This window comes from Mus musculus, chromosome 15 (assembly GCF_000001635.26).
Source record: "Mus musculus strain C57BL/6J chromosome 15, GRCm38.p6 C57BL/6J".
Lineage (NCBI taxonomy): Eukaryota > Metazoa > Chordata > Mammalia > Rodentia > Muridae > Mus > Mus musculus.
In genome coordinates this window covers 84,464,374-84,491,641 of record NC_000081.6, presented here as the reverse complement: position 1 = coordinate 84,491,641, position 27,268 = coordinate 84,464,374, and the positions used below count along the sequence as shown (strand labels likewise).

The 27,268-nt window shown below is 51.6% G+C and overlaps 1 protein-coding gene across 1 annotated transcript in view; it reads left to right on the top strand.

Annotated features, from left to right (window-relative positions):
• The first annotated feature begins 8,781 nt into the window (after window positions 1–8,781).
• Window positions 8,782–27,268, top strand: part of Shisal1 (shisa like 1) — a 103,658-nt gene continuing 85,171 nt past the window's right edge. Inside the window, exon 1 of the mRNA NM_001374163.1 lies at window positions 8,782–8,883. The gene's annotated coding sequence lies outside the window, so the exon portion shown is untranslated. The remainder of the gene's footprint in view (window positions 8,884–27,268) is intronic.

The window sequence follows — 27,268 nt, the reverse complement described above, 5'->3', positions numbered from 1 at the left end:
TATGGCACAAGAGCCCCGACCATGTACTGTCTCCTAGGCAGGGGTCTGTCAACACACAGTCCTGAGGACAGCTGGTCCCTGCATCTCTGAGATGCAGAATTTGAGGATGAGCTGTGGGTAACAGGACTGAACCAATCCTGGAGCTGGGTCCATCCTGGAGCCCTCTTCACTGTGGCTATTCTCTACAGCAGTTGGTAGTCATTGAAGCAGAGAGAAAGCTAGAAACCAACTGAAGGGGACAGAGGACGGTATTCAAATTACATGCAAAAGAGACAGAGATATGCAAGAGGGCCTGAGAGAGCTGCTAGAAGTGGATAGCATGCGTTTATGCATGTATTATGTATACGTGCATGTATTATGTATGTGTACATGTATGTGTGGGGGTGTATGTATGCATTGTGTATGAATACATCTATCTCTGTCTGCAGGGTCTGGGAAGAACATGAGGGGTTCTGGGAAGGGAGAAATTTGGGTTCTCTTTTCTGTCCTTTGAGAACATGAACCCAAGGACAGAATCTTCTGTGGCCCACTCCTGGTCATTTGCCATTTCCTTGACTGGGGCCCAGTGCAGAATGTGGGCATGGGGCTGGTGAATCTCTGGGGTTAGGTTACATAGCAAAGACTCAGAAATTCCTATGCCTAGAGGCTATTAACCTTTACTGTGCCACTTTAGAGTCAGGACTCAATCCCTCTTGACCTGGGCAACTTACCTCAGAGTCAAGCCTCCAGCGCCTCAGCTGGTAGCCCCAAGCCTTACATCCCTTTGCCACCTCGGTGCCAGAGTCCCATGCAGTCATCCTGCAGCAAGCCCCCCAGCACCACGTAGTCCTGCCACCAAGCCTGCTCAGTGTGTCTTCAGAGGACGGCAGTTTTCTGATCTCCTCGAGATCAGTCACTTAGAGGGAAGAGCTGCTCCTGGCAAGCTCCACTCGCCTGCCAATTAGCCCTATAGATGTGCGGAGAGAACACAGCACACAATAAAAGCCTAGAAGCAATTAGGGTCACTGCACCACCTGGTTCTCTTCTCTTCTCCTCAGAACAGCCATTTCACTGAAGGTTCTGAGCACTGTCAGGACTCTTGATGTCCTGGGTCTGAGGTTAGAGCTCCGAGGGTGGGCAGGGCCAAGGGGACCCAAAGGGGCTAGCCTCACCCTGCTGTCAAATCTGGCCTCTTGTGAATAGCAGGGTGCCGAGGGAAGTCTGGGACTAGGGCATGAGTGGGCTCATCTCCTATTTGTTGCCCTGTGACCTTGGTAAGTGACTGAGGCTCCAGAACCTTCTTGGACCTGTGATCAGAGTTGCAGAAGCTGTGAGTGGTACCACATGCCTGCAATCCTAGCATTGTAATGAAACAGAACGGGAGCTGCAAAATGCTGGCCCTGGCCTTTTTCACTCACTGGTGAGATGGACAGCAAGGTCTGAAGGGCCAACAAAGTTGGTGGTGACAGCTCTTAGTAAGCAGCAAGGTGACAGGCACAGGTAACTCTGGCTCCTCATGTACCTGGGCAGGTCCTGCCTCTCATTTGGGAAACAGAATAAGCTGTACCTTGTCGGGCTGTTGTCTGGATCTCATGTGATTAAAACAGCCGGATGCTTTGCTATCAGTGGCACTGCATAGACAGCAAAGGAAGTTACTAGAACCCATGTGTGCTAATAAGCAGGTGTAGCCAGGGCATTGGGCAGGCTTCCTGTTGTTTTCTGTGTGGAGCTCTGTGGTCTGTCCTGGGAGGTACCATTCTGTGTTCTGAAGGAACATTGCCTTGGTACCTCCTGGACAGACTGTGTGATCTGTGACCCGGAAGTACCATGCCTATAAGGAGGTTCATCATTTCACCGAACCCAGCATTGCACGGCATAGCACAGGACTGGGTAGTGCCTCCTTGGCCTTTCTCTCTGGTACAGCCCACGCTCTGTAGCCTGCCTTTCTGGTCCATCAGCTGCCCTCACCTCCCACCATGAAGGCCCTCCCACATCCTTGCCCTTTCTCACCTCCGTGGCTCCTCCTGGCTTCTGCCCCTGCCCTGTTCTGCCTCAGCTTTGACTCTGCTTCCTTTGGGACCCCACCACGTCCAATCAGCTCGTACACACTCAGTCTCTCCCCTGGCAGTCCCTGCCCATGTATTGTGAGCCTCACTATTCAGCATCCTGGAAATGGGACTTAGAAGCCATGCACTCCAAGAGTGAGCTCAGGAGCAGGCAACCTGGAACTGGTATCAGACACCTCTCTCCCTTGATGAGGGTTTTAGCCTGAAACCAAGAGGAGCTGGGCCTCGAGAGTCATTCTGGGACACTTTCCCATGATCCATGGTGCAGCCTGAACACTGGAGGCTCTCAAGATACTACCTTCTGCTTTAGCCTGACCTTGCAAAGATTACATCTAGACTCATTGTCATAGTGTATACAGACACCACAAACTGCCATGGGAGACTGTATGCAACTGGTAGTCTGATGCCCCTGTGCCTCTCTCTGCAAGGCTGTCCCCTTTACCTGAAATGCCTTTCCATGTCTGTTGAACCCTGACTCTGCCTTCCATTAGCCCTCCTGTGTGACTCCAATGTCCTGTTCAAAGTCTAGGTCCAGGGCTCTGCTCTTGTCTCAGACTTCTTCAGGGCAAGGTCTGGGTCTTGTCCCTTCATGTGTCCTTATAGCTAGTGAAAGAAAATAAAACTTGAGACCTGTGATTCATGTAAACCTGGGGCTGAGAACATAGCAGAGTAGGCCAGGACATGCCCGGGCAGGCCCATCGTTAAGACATTCCTGAGGCTGCTTGGCCATAAAGATAAAGATGTCCGGACTGGCCTGGCGCCTCCCTATCTCCTGCCCTTCTGATCTAAGTTAAATGTTATCTGCATGTAGTCTGTTGATGTTTAAATGGACCAATCATGTGAAACCACGCCAATTCCTCCCTGCTGATGTTTAAATGAACCAATCACGTGAAACCACGCCAATTCCTTCCCCAGCACCAGACCCTTTTCTATAAAAACCCCTAGCTTCCAAGCCTCGTGGTCGAATCCACTGTCTCCTGCGTGAGATACGTTTCAACCCAGAGCTCTGCCATTAAACCACCTCATGTTTTTACATCAAGACGGTCTGTTTGTTCATGATTCTTGGGTGCACGCCAAATCGGGAGTTGAGTGGGGGTTTCCCCACTAGGTTCTTTCACTAGCATAGGGTCTGGAGACAGGAGCTGAACATCTGAGAAGCAGAGGACAGCATGAGAAAGAGCTATGTCATTATGTAAGTGGGAACAAGGAGCACTTCAGCTTAGAGAGCCAGGGACACTTAAGCTGAGATATGGGGCATTGGTCAGCAAAGCAGGGCTGATTGCAGCCTCCTACCTCTGTGCTCTGGGGTCTCCACAGGCCCAAGGCTTCTGCTGCTGTTTTGATTTACAATTCTGCGGCTATATTTACAATTTGAACTAAATTTTGTTTTCTGGAGAGTCCTGGACATGGCTGGTGCCCCTGCCACAGCTTTGTGGCTGGGCTGGGCTGGGCTGGGCTGGGCTGGGCTGGGCTGGGCTGGGCTGGGCTAGGCTTCTGTCTCTGCCTTTGTCACCTGTCTGCAGGTAGGGACTGCAAGAGGTGGCCTTGGCCCTTGGTGGAAGCAACAGGGACTGCCCATGGAGAGCCAGTAGCCTAGATCTCTGGGTTCAAATCCTACATCAACTGTTGGCATGTCCTCTGACTCTGGGTGAGCTAATGTGCCCCTCAGAGCCTGGTTGTCAGTTTTGTTATCCACATAGTGGGCACAACTGTACCCATTTCAAAGAGTCAAGAGGTTGCCCGTGTCCTGTGTTTGGTGCGGGCATGACACAGAGAGCATCTGCCCACAGTGACTGTCAGATACAGCCATGAGTTACTTGTGGTGGCAAGCTTGTCACCAAACAGCTCCAAGTTTAAGGATGCCTTCCAAACTCAGGCCAGAGCCTTCTCCTCCCTATCTCCCCACTTGCCTCTCATGGCAGTCCTCCACATCCTCGAAGCTCCTCTGGACCCCACAGCTTCCACCTCCCCAAGATTCACCAACCAGCACTTCCACACCCTTTAGGCTCCTGGCTTCCTGAACGGATTAACTCTTCCCATCTGCTTCAAGGACACAGAGTGTGTCTCAAGGTCACACTGCTAACACTGTCTTCGTGGAGTTAGCCTGAGTGATGATTCTTGATTCTTCTGGAAGGAGGCGCTGGCTATGTCTTCTTAGCTTCTCAACTCCCTCCTTTTGAATTAAAAAAAAAAAAAAAAGTTACACAGGAGCTTGGCCACCCAGATTACACATGCAAATCTCCCAGAGAGTATAAAGCAGAGTGTGCCAGCCTCCCCCACCTGCTCCCATCCCCCACCCAACCTCCCTCCCCTCAGCTGAAGGCTGTTCTCAGTTTGGGCTTTGAATCCTGTCTGTCCTCTTTCTACCTTTAACAGCACACTCCCACACATCTTACTAGCTAGCTCGGCAGCACACCTGGGTCCCCTGCTCTGTAGTGTGGCTCTCTCCGTGGCCCAATCCTCCTCTATCTCCTGCCCATCCCCCCTTTGCGGTGTTTTTTTCCCCCCTTACAGAGTCTAATTGGCTCCAAGATTTCAAACCTACGCCACTTAAGACTGCCTGATTCTAACCATCACCCCCAGTTCTGTCATCCTCCTGTCTCTGTGTCTCCCATCAGACAACAGCTGGTGACATCAGGGCTGTCCCCTGCTTCAAACTTCCCAGCACCCTTCAACAGCACCTCTGGTCAAGGCTGGGTACCATCTGTCCAAGGTCCAGTGTCCAGCTGATCTGCGCCTGGGAAAGATGCTGTATTCACTCCACTCTGACACCTCCCCTCTCCAAGCCTCCGCTTACCTTGTGTCTGGTCCACCAAGCAGCAATGCCTCTGCCTCAGTTCCTTGAGTCCCTCAGGCTGCTACCAGCCTGTCCTAGTTTGCCTTCTGTCGCTGTGAGAAACACCATGAGCTAAAGCAACTTGGGAGCAGCCTACAGGTTAAGGTCCATCATGGAGGGAAGCTAGGGAAGGGGCTCAGTGCAGGAACTGAAGCAGAGACTATGCAGGAATGCTGCTTGCTGGCTAGCATAGCAAACCCAGCAGCAGCAGCAAAGACCAGCAGCAGGATCAGCAGCAGCAGCAGAGGGAGCAACCACCACAGGCTCTCTTGGGGCACTCAAATTTATATCCTCTCAAGAGTCCTCAGCCCTCCAAACCTAAACTATCTGCAGCTGACAAAAATCACGCCCCTCCTAGAACACGACACAATCACAGTCAGCAGCTGTGGACAATCTGAAGCGGCCCCATATCCCACACTTGGAATTAAAGTAAAAACATAGTCACATAACATAACTGGGCTTCAAAGAAACCAAAATTCTGGCTGCATCGGCCCAGAGGAAGATGAGCTATGACCCAGTGTCTTAGTTTCAGTTTTATTTACTGTGAAGAGACACCATGACCAAGGCAACTCTTAAGGACAACATTTAACTGGGGCTGGCTTACAGGTTCAGAGAGGTTTAGTCCACTAACATGGCAGGAAACATGGCGGCATCCAGGCAGGCATGAGGCTGGAGAAGGAGCTGAGAGTTCTACATCTTTATCTGAAAGCAACCAGGAGAGGATTGGCATTCCAGGCATCTAGGAGGAGGGTTTCAAAGCCCACCCCCACAGTGACACACTTCCTCTCACAAGGCCACACCTCCTCCAAGGCCACACCTCTTGATATGCCACTCCTTGTGGGCCAAGTATATTCCAACCACCACATCCAGGGTTTCCAGACTTTGACTATACAAACTGAGCACCAACATTGCTGTGTGACCTTCAGGAAGCCACACAACCTCTCTGAAACCACAGCTCTTGCACACACCAGAGAACACAATATTCTCTCTAGCAGAAGCGGTGATGTGGGTCCAAAAGGTGAAATGAGTCCAGATCCCAAGGAGAGGCAGCTCATTTGTGGCCGAATTGGTATTCATCCACCACCATCCAAGCCTGAAAGAAGGCGTCTGGCTATCCTGCTAGTCGCTGCCTTTGGCCGTGGGCTCTGAGCTCAGCTCCATCAGCATTCAGAAGTAGTCATCTGGTGTGATTAATGTTCCTTCAAGCCCTCAGGAGAGACTGTGGGCTGTGGCCATTGTAATCAGACTTGTGACAACCAACAGCATTAATAAAAATCATTAGTTCCCACCAGCTAATCCTGCGAAGAGATGGACTGACAGGCTGTTTGAATTCTGTCGTTCCGTGTTCTGTTTTTAATCAAGAACGGTTTTAGACAACTTGTCAGGGAGATGCAGCAGGCAGCCCGGGAGGGAGCTGGGCCTGTTTGGACTTCCTGCTCTGATGGAGCCCAGGGCCTACCCCTTCCCCAAATCCCTCCTTACAACAGGGCTGCCCAGGGAGTTTTAACAGTGGCTGGTGCCAGTTTCTTAAGACATAAGGCTGCCCAGACCCCTCTTCCTAGAGCTTTTTCTTTATCTCCCATCTATCCACACACCAACATCTCAATTCCTTTGAGGGCCTGGGATCTGCTCCTGTACCTCCCCCCCACCTCTGCAGCTCATCTCCCACCCTCCACTGACCTGATACCTGGGACATCCCCTTTCCTCCCTGGCTTATCCCCTCCATGTCTTCAACACTCCCTCAGTTTCCACTGGGAGTCCCTGTTTCTCCCTTCTCACACTGCAGAACCATCACCATTTCTGCACACCCCATCAGCTGCTTGTGGGTCCCCGACATCCCCACAGCTGCTCTGCTCACCATACCAGCTGATACTTACATCTCTCCATCATCACCATCCAGGCCTGAGCACTCCTGGAGAGAGACTCCTGACTCACAACTCTTGCATCCCAGGGCCTGGCCTATGGTGGGTGCTTGTTGCATTGCATGGGATAGGAGACACATGGGCACCAGTACATCACTGTCCTCCAGGAATGCCTGGTGACAATATCCACAAGACCCCAAGTTAAAGGGGGAGGGAAAAGAAGTGGGGGTCGGCTTATATGCCTTGGCTGTCCAGAGTTCTGGGTTCAGCCCACCTTCCTGCATCTTCTCTGCTCAGACAGCCCTATCTCCAGTGACAACCCAAAGCACCCCCTGGCTGTCAGCCATGTAGCCACCCACTGGTGCCAGGACCACCTGTCTTCAGCAACACTCAAGCAGCAGGCAGAGGAGAGCGTCACGGTCCCTGCCTCCCTTTCAGCTCCTAAGCCTCTGAAACCACCTACCATAGGGATTAGGATAAGCCTGGCAAAATGAGCCCGGCACATCTTCACTAACTGCCTGGGCTCTGCCAGCCTCTCCAACAGCTCCTTGGCTCTTTGCCCTGAGGATGTGTGCACCTCAGGGTCTGCCAGCGGCCAGTGAGGCCCACCCCAAGCTCCAGGGCAGTGTCTTTCTGGAGGGATTTGATGGTGGCTTGTTTTCCTTTTGCTGTGTCTCCAACAACTACAAACGCAGAGGGTTAAACAGCACTTCCTGCTGGAGTATGGTTCGAAGACAGAACACTTGCCTAATGTGTGTGAGGCCCCAGGCTCCATTACCTGTGCCACCCTGAACAAACAAACAGGCTCAGCCCCTGATCTACTTTCTCCCAGCTGTCTATGAAGAATCCTGGTTGCCTTCCCTGGCTGAAATCAAGGGATGAGTAGCTGTGCTCCTCTGTGAAGTTTCTGGAAACTTGGGGGTTTGGGGGCCATCTGCTTCTTGAGGTGGAGGATTGGGTACCCCGTGTCCTTGCTGGATGAAGGCGGAGAGCTCTTCTCAGCTTCCAGAAGGAGTCCGTGCTCCCCAGCTCACAACCTCCTCCACAGTGTCCTGGCCAGTGCTGGAGATCAGGTCCGCCCACTTGACCTTCCTTCCTGGTCCCTGCTCTAGGGACAATAATTAACTCAGCCTCGGCAGACAACAAGGCCCAGTTTTCCACCAAGAAGCTCCCCCTGAGATCCAGTTGGAGAGTCCCTTTGTCACAAAGAAGGCAGTCACAGGTCCCCCAGGCCATGTTATGGTAACATGCAGTCTGAGGACTGGGTGAGTCCCTGCTGACCAGGGTCTTGCATCCTAGTGGGGAAAAGAGAAAGAACACCTCTGGAAGGTGGCCCCCTTTGCTGTGGGAGGGTCACATTCACCGCTTCCGGGGATCCAACTGCAGATACCACGGAAAACCACTTTACAGTGTGCACAGGTAGTAAAGCGCCCTAATAGTTACTGCCCCGTGAAGTTGACCCTCGGTGTCTGGGAGCTGACCAGACATCCTCGCCTGTACTATGAGAGGCCTCTGGATTCACTCGCGGCAGGGATCGGCACTTTCCAGTGTGTAAGACAGATCTGCACACACTGCCTCTGAGTTAGACCTGACCGTTAGAATCACAGTCCTCTGGCCGTTAGAGAAGAGGCACAGGAGCCCAGCATAAGAAGCCTTCTCATATTCCTGTCTCTCACTCCCATCATCCCCTCCTCCTGCCCCACACCTCTAGCTAGGACCAAGCCACTGGGATGCCTAGCTCTTCTTCAAGTCCAGAAGGTCCTGGAAGGCACCCCCAGGCTCTCTTCAAGGCAGCCGGTTCTCATCCTTCTGCCCACGGCACACCTGAGAGCACTCAAGCCCAGGATCTCTCAAAAGAACTTGGTGGTTTTGCATTCTTGGCCCCACTGATGGGCAGCCTGGAGCCAGGGGAAATCAGGGCTTGTAAACACTGGAAAGGAGGGCAATTAGGGAGAAGCTCTCTGCTTCCCCCCACCCCCATTAATTCCAGGCAAGTGCACTTCAGCTCTCTCTAGGGCCCCCGCAAGCTCCTCTCCCCACTTGGCCTAGCACAATGAGCCATGGCACCAGGGACTCAGCACCGTGGGCAGTGGGAGCTGGAGGAAGGGTCTGAGTGTGGAAGTAGACCGGGCTGAGCTGGGTGAGTTCACGTTGTACGCCTACTGTGTGATTCCTGAACAAGCTTGGGCACGCTGCGGACATGGTGTTGTCTGGATGAGTTCTGGGAGACCCCTCTGGTTCATTGTTGCTCTCGGAGCAAAGTGCCTATGTCTAGGACCAGCAGAGAGAGAGAGAGAGAGAGAGAGAGAGAGAGAGAGAGAGAGAGAGAGTGTGTGTGTGTGTATGCACGCGCATGCGCGTGTGCATGCATGACCCTGCTTTAACATGATGAGATCTGGGAGCTTTCTGTAGCAGGTGGACTTGAACTCCATACACCTAGATAGAAAGCCAGGGTAGGAGGAGTGGGTAGGAGACAGGCTAGTCTGAGTAAAAGATGGCAGTTCAAGGATGTGGACAGAGTCTAAATAGGAAACGGGAGAAGGCTGAGGCTTGTGAACCCACAGCAAAGGGACAAAGAGAGGGAGGGCTTGGCCGGACTCAGGGCTATATCAGAAGCTTCTGGAATCCCTGGGAAACCTTCTGGGATGGTGCCTCAACCTGGGCCTTGCCTTATAAAAGGCTGGTCATTGGAAATCAATCCCCGCCATCCCTCCTGTGTGCTCTGTACTGCCAGGCTGCTCTAGGTAACCAGGGAGAGCTTCCTGGAGGCAAAGACTGACTGAGCCTGCACAGCAGCCAGGCCTGCGATGGAGAAGAGTCTTGGCAGAGACACAACTAATGCATGAGAAAGGTAGAGGCAGAGGAAGCCTGTCACCATGCTGTCCACTGAACTGTCACCTCACCCGTATCCTTAGCAACCCCCTCTGGGCAGTTCCTCTCTCCCTACCCTGACACAGGCAGGAGTCTGGAGGTCCAGAGAGTCTGGATGGCCACTAGTAGCTGGCAGAACTGGCTACAGCAATGTCCCAGCCAGGCAAGGGAAAGACAGCATCAGGTCTGAACTGTCCCAGGCTGCTTCAGTGGTGGGGAAGGGAGCTGGCTGGCTGAATTCCTATACAGGGAACAGGTCCAAAGACACATTGCCCTTGTGAGCATGGCCCAGGCTGTGGGGGCTGCTGCTAGGTGCCTGGCTCATTTAGTCCCCAAGGCACAACCCACACCTGAACCAGGTGGGTGGAGGCCGAGGGCCTCCTGAGAGCTGGCAGAGACTGCATCCCATGTGGAAGTCCCAGCAATGAGGTGATTATGTCCTGAGCTTTGCTTTAAAATCCTTAATGGATTTTTTCCACTCCATAAAGCCGCCCTGCGGTCTAGCAACGCTAATTGAGATCTGGGATCAAGACGAATGCTCTGAGGGCTGAGGCGAGTCGAGCCGCCTACCCCCACCCAGCGCTTTAACGTCTTGAGGAGCCTGGCAGCAGGTTGGCTTGCCATCTACCTACAGCCCACAAGCACGGGATGGTGGTCCCAGCCAGCCTCTCCTCCCCCACCCCCACCAGCAGTCTGCCTCATCTTTGCATATGAGGGTGTACTCTGAATTCACGGCAATCCCATAAACTGGGGGGCGTTGCCTATTAAGTATCATCCCATGTGTAAGTAGAAAATCAGAGGCACCTCCCACATGCCCAGCCTGTGCTTGTGCACCCTAATTAATGGAATGCTCACTCCAAATCTCTGCTGTCCTAGTAATCCAGGTGGTCTGACCATGGTGGGGGGTGGGGAGGCATTACACCTGGCCGGGTCTCTCCCATCTCTGCCTCTGTTGCATCCTTTGCTCCACACCTGGTCCCAGAGGCTTTGATGGATTGGGCCACACATTTTTCACAGTTCTAGTCATCCCGTGGACTCCTTTTTCCTGGGTCCTTCTCACCATGTCCACAGAGGGTAAGGATAAGGGCACCTGGAGACACCTGGTTAGATGGCTCCTTACTGTAGAGTCACAAGCCTTCCCGGCCCTGGCACCCCTGGCTAGTCCTTTGCACCCTTTCTTGGGACAAACCCTAATGAGAGCAGCAATAAATGCACATGCAGGAGCTGCAGGCACTGGAGTTGTTCTAGGTAAATTCATGGCTCTGCTTTCCTGTGCTTGGGGAACAGGTGAAGGGCTTGTCTTGGCGACCAGGGTGTGGCTGACCAACCACCCCAGCTGGGGCTGAGCTCGGTTGCACAGCAAGGGACCCATTCATGCCTTGCTCATCAGCTCTGAGGCTGCTCCTCCTCCTCTACCTTGTACTCCTCCTCCTCCCCTTCTTCCTCTTCCTCCTCCTCTACTTCTCCTCCTCCTCCTCTTTCTTCTTCTTCTTCTTCTTCTTCTTCTTCTTCTTCTTCTTCTTCTTCTTCTTCTTCTTCTTCTTCTTCTTCTTCTTCTTCTTCTTCCCCTTCTTCTTCTCCTTCTTCTCTTCTTCTCCTTCACAGCTTCTCACAGCTCACCTCCCTCCCAGACCTAGGAGATGTAGACAGGAGCCACCTGGGCTGTGTGCCACCCAGCTACTGGGGCCAAAGGAGCCCACAAAATTCTGATAGGAGGAAAGCAGTGGAGACAGCCCAGACACACTATACCTACCTCTCAAGAGGGTCCCGCCTCTAAGAAAGGATGTTGTCCCATCTGTGTGGCTGTTCCCTGATCACTCTTGACATTCCTCTCTGGTCCAGGCCTAGACTATTGCATTAGATCTGTGAAAATCCCAATCCTGGGTGACTTGAGGTGAGTAGTATTCACCCTCAGTTTACGTATCTATGAAATGGGAGACCAAAAGGGCCTACAGATGACTCAGTATGCTCATGCATAAGTTTACAAAGTGTGTCCTGGTGTCCCAGACAGCAGACGTCTTCATCACCCTCCCTTTACCTGCCCTTACCAGGTGCAGTCTCTGCACCCCTAAGTGCCTTCTTCACCCGGTCCTCCATGTTCAAAGCTATGGGCTCACTAGGATGTCTCCGATCCAGCATCGTGACATCCATCTTTGCTGTTTTGGATATGACAGGATACTTTGCTTCTCTGCAACTTTTAGGAGCCATTTATCAATTTATAAATGCATACTCCAAAGCCTGCTGGCATTGGGAGAGTGTCACACTTATAGGTCACTATGGGTGGGATAGGGATGGTCACAGGGCTGTTTTCTCCCAAGTGTGTGTGGGGGGATCTCTGTTATTATGAAACCTTGCTTCCTTTTCTTGGTATCTTTCTGATGCTTCTGGTTGGATCACACACAGCTTTCTTTAGATGCATTCTTGGGTGCACTGCATTTCTGATGCTATTGTAAGAAATTTGAATTTTAAAATTTTGTCTACTAGTGAGAGGGAAAGAGGGGGGAAGAGAGGGAGAGAGGGGGAGGGAGAAAGAGAGGGGCAACTCTGTCTCTGGGGATTTGTACCATGAAAAGAAGGGATCCATGCTGAAAGTATGTCCTCTATCCCTGTGAGATAAAGGTTGATAGCAAGTGCCCACCCCAGATCAGCAGAGCTCCTAGCCTCCTCTTCGAGTTCCCTACACATCTTCATCCATTCCATGTGTTCACGATGTGTGTCCTTGTCTGTCTCCTTGCCTGCTGCAGGGAGCTTGGTTTAACTCCCCCCCCACACACACACACACAAATGTTCCAAACAATGAGCCAGACTCAGTCACCATAAAGGAATGGAGTGCTTAAAGATACAAGGATTTGATGAACTGAGCTGTGGTGAGACCCAAGGGTCCTGGAAACCCCTGCTCTGCACCCTACCCAGGCTTGAGTTGGCATGGTTAAGCTGGATGATCCCCAGATCCCATACCATCTGTCCCCTAGGCAGCTGGCATGCCTGGACCCAGCTCTAACTGGGCCACTGAGTCCCAAGCCTATTATTCTGCTACTCCCTTGGTTCCCGGCTGCCCTCAGCCTCCAAGCACTCTGGGCCAAGCCTCCTCCTCCCACTTTCAGGTTGGAGCAACTGAGAGGAGCCTATGTTCACAGCAGCCTGGGAAAGCTGAAAGCCGGGGAAATATCTGTGACATATGTGGGGAGAATTATAGCCACCTGTGGACTGGACCCCAGCAGAACAGATGAACAAGGACAAAGGGGCAGAAGTAGCACAGGGTCCACATGGCCGGAGGGAGCAGGACATACAAGGCCACCTTCTGAAGACCACCTTACCAGGACCCACTCACAGGTATTATACAGAGACTTTCTGAGGATCTGTGATGGGTTTGTAGGTGGGCCCAGAAGAATGGCTGTCTCCATCATCCCCATCCCATCTCCATCCCATCTCCATCATCTCCATCCCATCTCCATCATCTTCATCATCCCCATCCCATCTCCATCATCCCTATCCCACCTCCATCATCTCCATCTTATCTCCATCATCTCCATCATCCCCATCCCATCTCCATCATCTCCATCTCATCTCCATCATCCCCCTACCATCTCCATCTGTCTTAGTCAGGGTTTCTATTCCTGCGAAAACATCATGACCAAGAAGCAGTTGGAGAGGAAAGGGTTTATTCAGCTTACACTTCCACATTGCTGTTTATCACCAAAGGAAGTCAGGACTGGAACTCAAGCAGGTCAGGAAGCAGGAGCTGATGCAGAGGCCATGGAGGGATGTTCTTTACTGGCTTGCTTCCCTGGCTTGCTCAGCCTGCTCTCTTATTGAACTCAAGACCACCAGCACAGGGATGGTCCCACAAGGGCCCCTTCCCCCTTGATCACTAATTGAGAAAATGCCCCACAGCTGGATCTCATGGAAGCACTTCCCCAACTGAAACTCCTTTCTCTGTGATAACTCCAGCTTGTGTCAAGTTGACACACAAAACCAGCCAGTACACCATCTCATCTCCATCACCCCATCCCATCTTCATTTCATCTCCATCATCCCCATCCCATCTCATCTCCATCATCCCATCCCATCTCCATCATCCATCCCCATCCCATCTCCATCATCCCCATCCCATCTCCATCCTATCTCCATCATCTCCATCCCATCTCTATCATCTCCACCCATCTTCATCATCCCCATCCCATCTCCATCATCTCCATCCCATCTCTATCATCCCCATTCCATCTCCATCATCCCCATTCCATCTCCATCATCCCATTCATCTCCATCATCCCCATCCCATCTCATCTCCATCATCCCATCCCATCTCCATCATCCATCCCCATCCCATCTCCATCATCCCCATCCCATCTCCATCCTATCTCCATCATCTCCATCCCATCTCTATCATCTCCACCCATCTTCATCATCCCCATCCCATCTCCATCATCTCCATCCCATCTCTATCATCCCCATTCCATCTCCATCATCCCCATTCCATCTCCATCATCCCATTCCATCTCCATCATCCTCATTCCATCTCCATCATCCCTATCCCATCTCCATCATCCCCATCCCATCTCCATCATCCCCATCCCATCTCCATCATCCCCATCCCATCTCTATCATCTTCATCTCATCCCACCCATCTTCATCACATCTCCATCCTATCCCATCTTTGTTCCATCTCCATGGCACCCCCAGTCCTCACAATGGTCATGCTCAGAACTTCTGTTCCTGAAGGGTATAGAAGGAGGAGGCAGGCTGGAGGCAACAGGGGAAGGGGGCAGCCATCATCAGGGACTGGATCCACCCAACAACGCCTGGGATACACACCCTGGGTGGGTCTCCTCAGTCCCCCTCCTCTGGTGGTGGCAATGGTACACTTTCTGGGGACTGCAAGGTACACAAAATAGGTCATATACAGACCTCTGTATCTATCATGGGTGGACAAAGCCCAGGTAAGGGCAGCATCAGGGGATGCTTACAGATAAAACCATATTTTTTTAGCCTTTAAAAAATGTTATATCTTTATCTCTTTTTTTTAAAAAAAGTTTATTTTATTTTATGTGTAAGTGTCTGCCTGTATACATGTCTGTGTATCATGTGTATGCTTGTTGCTGTAGAGGGTCTAAGAGTATATTAGATCCCTTGGAACTGGAGTTATTATAGATGGTTATGAGCCATGATATGGGTGCTAGGAATTGAACCTCTGCAAGAACAATCAGTGATTTAAACCAGTGATCCATCTCTCCAGCCCCAACACACTTAGGAAGCAGGAAGGGAACAGAAACCATGTGGTGGCTCCTGGTGGCCTAGGACCTAGGCATATCTGGCTATTGGGCCCATGAAAGCCTTTTGGGCACTGCCCACTGATGGCAGCATCTCCTCCAGGACCCATGGCTCCTGTTTCTTCACCTCCAGGCAAAGCTCTGGTGAGCCTCTGATTGGCTAAGCTGGTCACATGATCACCATCTCGATGAGACATTTCAAGTAGAAAAGGCATAAGATGGTGGGCTCCCTGAGGCAGGTGGGAGCTCACGAGCTGTGGCCCAGTCATCTGGCAGACAGCTGGAGTCCTCCAGGTGGAGGTCTCTTGTCAGAATAATGCAGGCATTGGGCACAGATGACCTCAAACCCGAGGCTAGAAATAACAAATTTTCAATGTCACATGGTGTTGGACACAAAAATCAAGATCAAGGTATCAGCAGAGTTGATTCCCTCCAAAGGAGCCAGGGAGAAATCCTCCAATTCCTTTTAGAGCCTAGCAGCTGCAATGGCCCTGTGTTGCTCCATTCTCTACCTGTCCCTTCATTAGCTATGCAACTGTCAGTGTAACACAACCTAAAGTCACTGAGAAGGGAGTCACAGTTGAGAGGTAGTCCAGATCAGACTAGCCTGTGGGCCTGTCTGTGGAGGATTGTCTCAAATGCTAACTGACAAAGGAGGGCACAGCCTACTATGGGTAGCAACATTCCCTAGACAGGTGATTCTGCGCTATATAAGAAACCTAGCCAGCAGCTCCTCCGTGGTTCCCACCACACTACTTTGGCTATCAAGTGAGTCCATTGGTTGGAGGTGTGTGGGTAGCAAGCAGGACTGCCTTGAGCTCCTGCTTTGACTTCCTTCAATGATGGACAGTGGCTTGGAAATGAAAACCGCGTGAGCCATCTTCTCCCCTAAGTAGTTTTGGCTATAGCGTTTGTCACAGCAGCAGACAGGAAATGGAGACACCAAGCACGCTCTCATGCTGAACTCCCAGATGATCTTGGAACACTGGTCACCTCATACAAGAGCCTGGTTGTTATTCACAAGTGCGCCAGAGGAAGTGTGCTGTCACATGTAACCACCAAGGAACGGTCACACCTTTCCCCATAGGGTCCTGCACTGGAACCCCAGCTCTAGCCATTTCTCCCAGAATCAGAGCCATGTCACTTTCCCCAAGGCTACCTTGCAGGGTCCTATACTCACAGGAGGCAGGGACAGCTGCAATCCATTCCCTCTCTCAAGCAGGAAACTGGTTCCTGATGTTCAAGCATCAACACTTCGTTAATGCTGCCCAAGGCATCTGGTTTGGATGGTGCTGGAGGAAGGCTCCAAATGCTTCCAGATACCAGGGCGATGGTAATTGAGAGCTCAGGAGCCTGGTGACATCCCTACAAGAAATCTTCAAGGGATCCTGACTCTCAGGAAAAACCAAACATCTCAATGGAATTCAGAAAACCCTCCCAGTCTAGTTTGGGTCACCCTGGGTCTTTCTCTGTTTCAGTTACATCCCAAGATCCTGCCTCAGGGCCTTTGCACAGGCTTTCCCAAGGCCATTCCTACCACCAACCAGCTGGTCCCTTTGGGATCACCCTCTGGGTCTCAGCTCTAAGACTCTCTGCTTGGGCTGGTGCAGGTCACTATGTGCTGTTCTCCCAATACTGTGCTTCAGTTAATAGTCAATTTGTTACTAGTGGTAACCATGCGACTCAGATAAGCATTAGTACGCGTGTGGATATCTGCGTGTGAACATGTTTGTGTGCACATGTACATACATGTGTTTCTGTGTACATGTCAATGTATGTGCAAGTGTATGAGCATATGTGGCACATATGTATATATGTATATGTATATATGTATGTGTGTGTGCACATGCACAGGCATGTTTATGCGTGAATGAGTGTGGTTTTGAACATATTTGTGTCTGTGTGCATGTGTGCACATGTGAGCATATTGTACATGTGTGCTTGGATATATGTACGTGTGTGTATATGTGTGTGCACGTGTGTGCACGTGTGTGCACGTGTGTGCGTGTGCGTGTGCGTGTGCGTGTGTGTGTGTGTGTGTGTGTGTGTGTGAATAGCCATTTCCTCCCTTGTGTAAGGAACCTAAGGATAGATCAGAGCTGCAGCCCAGATTTGGCTTCTTCAAACTGTCATTCATGTTATGAAAAGATGTATTTGCTTCAAAAAGCTTTTGAAGACCAGAGCCTCTTTTCAATGTCCCTGGCTAAGATGGAAAGGCCTTTTATAAAGGCACAGCTTCCAGAAGTGCGTGACACTCAGGTGGTAAGGAAGAGTCACTCTATGCTGGGGTGGCACTGCCAACCACAGCTGACCCTGAGAGCCAGCCCCATGGTTAATGTGGGCTCTGGGTCTCCTGGGACAAGGGCTGGCTCTGTCTTGGCTGCCTTTTTGGGGATCTGGGGTGGGTCCCCACTCCCCAAACCTGACTGGCATAGCCCCTCTGTGCTCCAGGCTGTGGCAGTGGGTAGGAGGACACATTGCCAGCTCACAGAAGGTCACCAGCTCATTCCCCTGCTATCTTCTTATGCTGGGGGACCCAATCCTCAAAAGGCTCTACCCCACAACCTAGTGTAACTTTAATTGTTTTCAAAGCCTACTTTTAATGAGGGTTCTTAAATGCTTTAACCTCCCTTCTAGCTCACCATCCACCAGAGGTAGTGGGGGAAAAAGGATACGGGGGAGGTAGACCTGTTTAGAAATTGTTCTTTGGAGCAAGTCCCATCTGCGTTGTCAGGAAATCAGCAGTTCACAGGTCAGCAGTGGCAGCTCGATCCACTCAGAAATACTTCACAGATGTACCAGCAGTCCAGTTCAGTAGGGTCGGGATAGCAGCAGCAGTGGTACAACCTAGCAGGAATAGCCAGGCCTCAGCCAAATTGGCACAAGTCAGCAGGAGGGATTTGGACACCAGGAGAAAGTTCTCTGCTGTGCCTCTCTCAACAAAGGGAAGATCAGCAAAGATGCAAGAACAAGAAGCCTCGCAGAGCTAGCTCTCCCAGCAAGCCCCTCTCACAGTCCCTTGAGTCCTATTTACACTCCCTCCAAACACCACGTGTCCTCCGAGGGTCTTGCCTCACCATGTGTCCTGCCTCAGCCCATGAGTCTGGCCTAGCCAAACTCCACGTGTGTCTGTCTCAACTGACATCACTCTGCCAATCAACCCAAGTCTGCAGAAGCAGCAAGAAGCAGCAGCACACCGCCAGAAGGTTTTTTTTTTTTTTTGGTGCGTTTCTCTCTATGGAGTCATGACAAATGGAGCTCAACTATGCAATGTAAGGTGGACCAATACATGCGTGTTGTTAGCGAAGAATTCGTCATCACGTGTCCTTTCACGTGCTTGCATCAGCAGCACATCCTGAGTCTGTGCTTCAGTCCCTTCACGAATCTGCTTTAGCAAAACGCCATCCGACACAGCTGACTTTCCAAAGAACCCTTAAGATTCTGCTTCCACCTGGTCACCTTCCTCATAGCAGCCCAGGGGGGTGAGGGCCACCATAGGTGAACTTCGATATCCCAGACACTCTGCCTGCCCTCTCTCTCCCAGAGACCGTCTTTCCCTGGAACCTCCATCATGGGCTCAGGGAGGCAACAAGAACTGGGTGTGGCTTGCTTCTCTTCCACCCTTTTTTCCCTGGTGACCTCCTCTACTGGCCGCTGGTGACCAATGTCCCCCTTATCCAGGATTTGCTGACTTTCCAAATCTACACCAGTTAAAGACTGGACAGAGTCTCTTTGTCTAGTGGCTTCTAGCACAGCATAGCTCCTGGCCACCAGGGCATTTGAGTAGCTTGCTGCCCCCACCCTCTTACATGGCTCCCAGAACTTGCTTTAGATGTGGACAAACACAACCAGGCCTTTCCTCTAGCCTCACCGTGGTTTAGCTGGACAGGAGGCTGAACCCAGCCCCTATCACAGCCCATGGCCACTGCTGACTATCCTAGGTAGCCTACTGGCTGTGGCTTCTGCTGGGGTCATAGCAGGCAGAGAACTTGGAAGGGCCAGTCCTACAGGATTTCTTCTCTGAATGAACTCAAACTCCCCACCCTAGCTTGCCTGGTCACACTGTGACCTTCCCGTGGTGCTGAGAGATAGTCACACTGCCACACAAGGTATAAGGACAAAGAAACCTTCCTGGGCAGGACCTGGACCAGTGATGAAGGGTTCATAGACAACTGAAGGCTTCAGCTAGTGTGTGTCAGCCAAAACTCCCTGGGAAAGAGGACCAGGCCCAGTGTGGCTCAGTATCCTGAGAGCATCCTTGCCTCTGCTATGGACCCTCACCTTTGGCTTCCTATGCTGACCTTTCAGGGCCCTTTCCCCACACCCAAAGTTCCTGTTCTCGGGGCCAAGTGAGTCGCCAGTATCAGGAGGTAGGGTACAAGTGGTCCAATCTTACATATGACAAGAGGAGAAAGGATGGGGATAATGGACAGGAGGCAGGCCCAAGGCCTTGACCTTTACATCTGTGAAATGGGAGGTTTGCCTTCAGCACTATGGCCTTTTCCGGTACTCTCTATGGGTCAACGCAGAGCTAGCTGGTTCCAGTCCTGACTCCAGCCTCGTCAGACTGGGAGTGCCAGGGTGGGATTCCTGGAAAGCCCTGGGAAGGCTCTGGGCACCACCCAGGCCACATCATCAGCCAAATGGAATCTCTCTCACTCACAGGGAATCCATCACCCACCAGCATCCGAGATCCAGGGAGAGAGGCTCTTTCCTTCTGGAGAACTGGAAGCCATCAAGGCCAGGACTCTCCTGGGCAGAGGGACAGGGTATAGTCACCATAACTTCACAGCTTGGAAATGAGCCTGACTGGCCCTCGGGGCCCTCGGGCTTGCTAATATGTATATGGCCCCATTGGGGATCCCTCGAGCCAACTCTGGGACTGCAGAGGGAACCAAAGGAGCCGAAAGCCATCATGTTTGGAAGTCTGAGCCCGCTTTTGTCATTCATATGGTGTGTTCCCAGCTCCCAAGTCACTGATGGACTTTCATGGCCACCACCCTCTCTGCTTCAAAGTCTGCCACTCGTACAATTGGACATCTTGTCCGGGTGTCACCAATTCCTGTCAGATTTCCCCTACAGTGCCCTGAGGAAGCTCTGGTGGGGACAGACAGAGGCCCAATTAGCAGGTGAGGTTAAGGGACTTGCACAGGCCCCAGAGTTATTCAGGATCATAGCTTCATACCCAGTCCCTCAGCAGGCAGGTACTGAGAGCCAGAAATCAATGGATTCACACACACACACACATTCTGACTGTTCTGAGTGATTGCCTTGAGGGGGTTACTTGTCCCTCTGGACTCCATCTGTGAATCTATACAATGAGCCTAGCCACACTGTGCACTGAATATGAGTTAGCACATAGTAGGGTATTGCCCAATGTTTGCTTCCCAGTTGCTTTCTGCCATCGAGCCTTGTGTAGAAGGCAGGGACATGGGATGGGGAGAGAGTCACTGTTCCTGCCTTCATGATGCCCATGATACTGGCAGACAGAAGACAGTGTGAGCCAGGATGGGAGTGGTTTCGAGGAGACAATCTATTGAACACTCTTGTTGTGTCTGTTATGGTGGTGTTTGAGAAAGAAAGCTTCCCCCTCCCCTTTGCAAAAAAAATCCTACCACACCCTCTCCTCCCCAGGATGCTGCTGTGAGGTTCACACTGCTTCCCCTGTGCCTGGATTAAACCTGTTCCCCTGGGTCGGCGGTGAATTAACCCCAGTCCTGGGGCTTATTGCTGCATGTATTTTTCTGCCTGGAAAGTAAAGCCAAAATACACACACACACACACACACACACACACACACACACATATATATATATATATATATATATATATATATATTCACCATCCTCAAGTGTTTAAAACACATGAGATAAAGGGTGAATTGGAGATCAGCAGCCACTTGGGAGTCTATGCAGGAAGTACCCTCTCACCCCCAAGTGTAATTTGTAGGTCCTTCTGATTTGAGCTGGTGCAAACTGTATCCATGTACCCCATCTCCCCAGTGGTTTTGTGAGCAGGACAATGTCACCATGAACAAGCCTAGGCCTCAAGCTGCTGGGTTTCACATTGCTGGGAATGGACCCCAGGGCCTCACACACATTGGACAGGCTTCCACTGCTCAGTAGCATCCCATCTGGAAGCTCAAGGAGGGAGGGGACCTGACTGATGTCATTGAGACCCATGGTAATCGCCAGAGGCTCTGATGGCCAGACCGATCTCCTCCCCCTCACTACCACGGTACTCAGTTATCTGGCGCCACCATAAACACCTGAGTCTGCGTGCATGGTTAAATGACAGATTCTACTGCCTTACTCTGCAGTCCCCAACTTCAAGATCTAGGCATGGCCAGGAGCCCCATTCCTTACAGTAGAGACCACCTCGTCCTGTCCTCATAAGGTTGTATTGGTTGGTGTCCTGACCCCTTCCTATAAAGGACCTGATCTATTTAACTACCTCTTTCTGACTCCTCTCTTCCCTAAGACCTTGTCTCTAACATCATCGCCTTCTCAGGAGCTGGGGGCTGAATCTCATTGAGGGAGGCACACAGTGCAGCCCTAGCCACAGGACTTATCAGGATTCCAGAGCTTATGGAGTTTCAATTATTCAGAGCTCAACAGTGGCTCTCGGTAAGATCCATAACTGTACCATTGGGCTTGCCGTCTCATCGGACACTGAAGCTCAACTGGACCCAAAGACTATCATCTTTCTACCTAGTGCCACAGTTTCCCAAGCCACCTGTAGTGGCCATGACAGGGATGCACAGGTTGCAGGTAGGATGAGGAGGAAACCTGGCCCACTTAACTCAGCACCAGCTGCTGCCTGGAAGCTGTCGGCTGAATCTGTGGGTAACTCAGTGCTGGTTTCCGGCCTCAAGAGGTGCACACAGTCCTTGTGGCAGGTTGTGTCTACGCTGGACACTAAGGATGCCTGAGAGCCAGAGTCAGAGTCTAGTCTGGTCCCATAAAGGCTCTTCCCAAAGCTCTCACTGAGTCACCAAGAAGATGGCGCCTTCCTCATGGAAATCTGGCCCCCATTTGCTCTCTCTGCCCCCTCCTCACCAGCCGGATGGAGCCACTTGACACACCACCAGAAATATGCGGCAGGGAAATGTCTTGGCTGGGAGGACACACCGTGCTAGCCCCAGCCCTGAATTCCTCCACTTTGGTCCCCAGGCCCTGCCAGCTGTCATCAGCCCAAGCCACTGCAGGGCATGAAGCCGAGGCAGTGAGGAATGTGTGCCTGCCTCCCACTGAGAACTTTCTCCCCAGATTGAATTGCATGTGGTGGACCTGCTCTGTGAACAGTCAATTTGCAAAACCCCTGGAGGTGCCGGGCAGAAGAGGACCAGCAGGGGACAAACGGCCGAGTCTCTTTTGTGTGTACAAGGTGCTTGTAGCCACCCACTTGGGTTGTCAAAATCCTGTGTCAGAGGGTCCACTCAATAGCCCAGGCTCTGTCGCAGGAAGGGAAAGAGTGGGGTTTTGTCAGGGGCACTTTAACATGTGGAGGGTGATTGGAGAATTGGATGCCGTTTCTCTGCAGCTTCTTCCTTCTTGGTCTGAGTTGCTCTCTCTCTTAGCCCACATCAGCCCCTGCTGAGGACAGGGAAGCCCCTCTTAGGTCCTAAAGCCCAGTGTCCTTCATAGGTAGCTTGGGCAGCCACCTTCCTGCACCTGCTCAGTTTCTTCCTCCAGAGGACAATCACAGGCTAGAGGCTAGTGAGCATCATCCTACCAGGGAAGGTGGATACAAACTAGGAGGGAACGGTTTTCTGAAAGAAAGTGTCAAAGAACATCACCACCAGCTTCCCCTAGCCCTCTGTGCAAGCTACTCTACAGCCCCACAGAAGAGGGACTTAAGACATGAGCCAGGCTTGCCCACCCTGAAAGCCTGTGACATAAGCTAATTCTTCAGTATTGTGAAGTCACTATCTGGGCCAGGCTAAGGACATGTAAACCTCATGATTTATATGGATTCCCAGGGAGCAGGTGCCCTGATTATCTGTTTGCAGGACCTGGGCTAAAGTTATGTTCCCCTGCCTAAACAGGGCCAAGATGGATGGGCCTCTGTAGTCACAAGGACCCTGACTTTTGGCCTTTCTAGGGAACCTGAGGTAGCAGGTAGGGGCCATTCCCACCCTCACCCCCGACAGATCACTTGTCCTGGATCCTCCCTATGGGACCAGGCATATTGACCAAAATTTGCATTCTGTTAGCAGAAAAGGAGAAATAGCTGCCTGGGGGGTGATTGGCCCTGCCCCCCTAGCCCCCTGAGAAGTGCTCACAGCTGTAGGAAAGAGCATCCCTCTGATGCCACAGGATTGCCCATACCCAACCCTGAGTCTACTGCCTTCCCCTTGCCAACTCACCCTGGCTAAGTCATCGTCCCCACCCCCAACCCTCTCACAACCATGACTGGAAACCTCAGCCTTCTCAGGACCCACAGAGGCCCCCAAAGTGCTGGGTCCCTCAGAGTGACCCTAATCATCTTTCTCCTGGTCTTGGACACCCATTTTCCCCCTTCACCATATCTAGGATACACTGAGCCTTGCCAAGTTGTGGAGGTCTTGGCTGGTGATAGTCAGATCTCTGGTTAAGCAAACCCCCTCCTCTCTCCCCTGTGCCCGACCCCAAGCTCCAGCAGCTGCCCTGAGCTCTCTAGGAGGCTGCTCCCAGCCACTTAGAGCCTTACCAGATTAGCTGTGGGGATTCCCATTTTCAGGTCCGCTTCCTTGTTTCCCCACCTTGCCCGCTCAGCCCTCAGCCGCTCAGCAGGATTCCTTGAAGGACAACTCCCCTCCCCACCCCCCACCCCCAACCCAATCCTGGACCTACTTGCTATGTCCCTGAGGCTGACCTTGAACTCCCGATCCTCTAACCTCTTTAACCAGCACTGGGTGCAATTTCTCTTCTTTAGACAAACCCTGAGTCCCCAGCAGCCTGGAGATTTCATTAAAAGTCCCTGAAACTGGTCTGTGACTAGCTGGGGCCTGACATTCAGAGGGATAGCTTTATCCTCTCCCTCACACCCTGTCTTAATCTGTTTTCTGTTACTAGAGTAAAATACTCAAGGCAGATTGTTTTACAAAGAAAAGCCCAAAGGTTTGTTTATTTAGGTTACTGTTTTGGAGGCTGAAAGTCCAAACAGCATAAGGCTATATGTCTAGTAAAGGTTATGAGGCAGATGGTGGGTGTGTGTATAGGGGGAGAGATATAAAACCAGTGTGGCCAGGGTTGAGAGATCCCATAAAAATGACTTTAATGGGGTAAGGACAAGCTCCCTAATCCTTGAGACCCAACACCCTCCCACTAAGCCCCACCTCTTAAAGGTCCCCTCACCTCTTACACACCCATCCGTTTTAGAGACCAACCTCTGGACACCTCAACCTCATGGGACACACACTCCATCCACATCCAGGCTGAGACCCTCTTGAGTGGGCTCAGCTCCTGTTCCTTCATTGTCTTTAAAACTGTGCTGGAATGAAGAAACCACACGCAGAGTCCACAGCCCAGAGCCTGGCTAGGATCGGGCCTTGGCAAGCTTGTTTCTTTTTCTTTCCCTAGCTCCTGTTTACACAAAGCCTTAAACCTGCCAGCAAAGAGAGACTGTGTGTCGCTGGGGGATTCTGTCTTCAATGGGGAAAGCAAAATCCCAGGTGGCATCTCTCAGAGCTGGCCACATCTGCCAGCTTCCCCATTTAGCCTTCCCTTTCAGCCAACAAAAGGACCGGTGGGTGGCCAGCCTTGTTCATCAGAGCGGGAGGCTGTTGGCAGCAGCTGCAGCAGCGGCAGTGCACTGGGCACAGGTCTTCCTCTAGACCAGCTCTGTGTTTTGTTAGGGAATGTTCAGCAGCTGGTCAGGGGGCCTTTTATTATCCTCAGGCACACAGCTCCCGGCTCTGACTCTGAAGTCAGCATAGCTGGTCTAACCTTGTCTGAGTGTCTGTCCTGCAGGTGACTAGTAAGTATCCTTATGTGGGTTGACTTTAAGGACAGGACCTAGGACCACTAAGGCTCAACCAGTGTTCGTTCTCTGCGTCTTTCCCAGAACTTGGTGGCTTGGGGTTGGGGTGGGGTTCCGGTTTTTAAATCTGTTGTGCAACATTCAAGACTGGCCGTTCTGTGACACTTCCTTGAATAGCCTGGCCTCTCTTAGACTGTGCCTGGTTCCCCTGGGCCTTCAAAGCCCCTTGAAGTCATATCCTCAAAGCCCTGATCGTCTGAGCTGCCTTTGGACATGACTCCCTCCTCGGAGGCTGGTGTCAATGAGCTGGTATTAGGACAGTCAAGATGTGGATGCTGATGTCTGTATGTCCTACATGGCTTTAGACTTGACCCCACTGGGAAGGTAGGAAATGGAGAAAGGACAGACACACAGACATACATGCAGAAAAGCTGGTGCCCAGTGGGTTGTGCACACACTGAGAGCGTAGTATGAACACAACTCTGGGTACCTCAGCACATTTATTAGGTATAGCATGGGGGAGGGGCTCTGGAGGAGGTCTCTGAGGGCAAGGAGCCTCGGGTTGCGTTCACGTAGGACCCGGATTATTCCTAGACATCTCCTCCTCAGCTGTGGTTGCTAGCTTTTGCACGCAGTCAACATTTGCGCTTGGATCAGAGGAAAGCTTTGCCATCCCTCTGAGCCTGACCCAGGGGGAAGGCTTCGTCATCCCCGTGGGTCTGATGCATTTGGTTGTTGACATGGCTGTCAACAAAACACATTCACTCGAGACTTCGTCTGTTCTTTACACATCCACTCAGGCCTCCTGGGCTTCCCACACAAGTCGGAAGCACACAGAAAGTTGCCTGGAAAGTTGATGACTGGGTACAGCCCAGTTCAGCACGGTGACACCATTAGCTTCCTGAGGCTGTCTTCACGGGTACCACTGACAGAGGGCTATGCAATACAACACTCACAATCAATGATAAAGTAAGGGCAGATGAAGTTCCTTTTGTGACCCACAGAGAGAGCAGCCTACATTATCTACCCTTGCCCTCCTGGTCCTATAGACACACAGCCCTGTCTTCACATTGTGCATGGTTTTCTTAGCTCCTGTGTCCAAACTGAGCTTTGTGAGACCCTGAGTCTGACTGGCTAAGGAGTAGCTGGGATGCTCTCCTCAATCTGTTACAGGGCAGGAGCTTTGTCTACACAAAGCTGCATTCTAAGGGCCAGGGCTTGGCCTCTGCAGGGGAATCTAGAAACAGTTTCACTTCAGGCAACAGCCTGCAAGTGTTGCAGGAAACCTGCTGCAGACCTGGGAAGCCTGCTAGTGTCATGAGATATACACCAGAGAAGATTACTCCGCCATGGGTTTAAACCCATCCCAGAGTAGCCCCCAACCTTTCCCAGGGTGATCTTTTAAGCACAAATCCATATCCTGGGCTGACATACTTCAGTTAGCAAAAACAGCCAGAAGCAGAACTACAGACGCCAAAAATCAAGGTTAGTACATATAGAGACTTTCCCAGAACTATGGACTTTGATGATTAGGTCTGTTTTAGTTCTGGCAGGTAGTTCTGTCTACGTGTTGAGTTTTACAGCCTGGATGGTGCTTCCATCATGGAGTCGGTTGTGCTAAGGTCTGGGGCCCTGTGTTAAGTTACACATAGTTACTATGTGTCACTAGCTATAGCCCAGGTGCAGGGGAGGGAGGTCTTGGGTCACTGAGGCCACTGGGGCACATGGGAAACCTGAGCTTGCCAGGCAAGTACTGTCTCAGAATACCTTCATAAACGCCTTCCCCTACACCTTATCTCTCAAACCAGAAACTAGGGGAGCACACCTCATTCCTAAGTCCTTCTGCCTCTGCTTCCATATCTTCTAAAGAACTCTGGAATCCAGCCGCTCACTCTCAGTAAGTGTGTGAGTCGGGGTGAGGATGGGGAGGGTACAGTGACTGAGAAGGAAGGGAGTAACACGTGGGATGTAGGTATGTCAGGGATGCTCTCCTGACTGGAGGAGAGTGGTTAGCGCAGAGGTCCTGAGGCAGCAGAGACCACATCCCAGCCCAGTCCAGGACTTGGTTTCTTCAGGGCCTAATTCCTTCTGCTCCCTGCTTCAAATCTCAATCCTGGGTCCCGTGCTAGCCCTAGCGGCCGTTGTCTGTACACTCTGAGCCTGGCCTACACCAGCAAGAACTGAATCTCTTGAGTTTCATTATTGAGATCACTTTATGTAATAATATCATGTAACCCGTGGGCAGAGAGCTGAAGAAAGTCCCAGAAATAATGAAACAAAGCCCACAGCTGCGTGGGAATCAGATCCCCTCTCTAGAGAAACCACAAAGGAATCTGCAGACTTCCTTTGTGTCCTCTGACCTCACCTTAATTACCACCAAGCAGCCCTCTCCTGCTAACCAGTGACTCTGTGATTAGATTC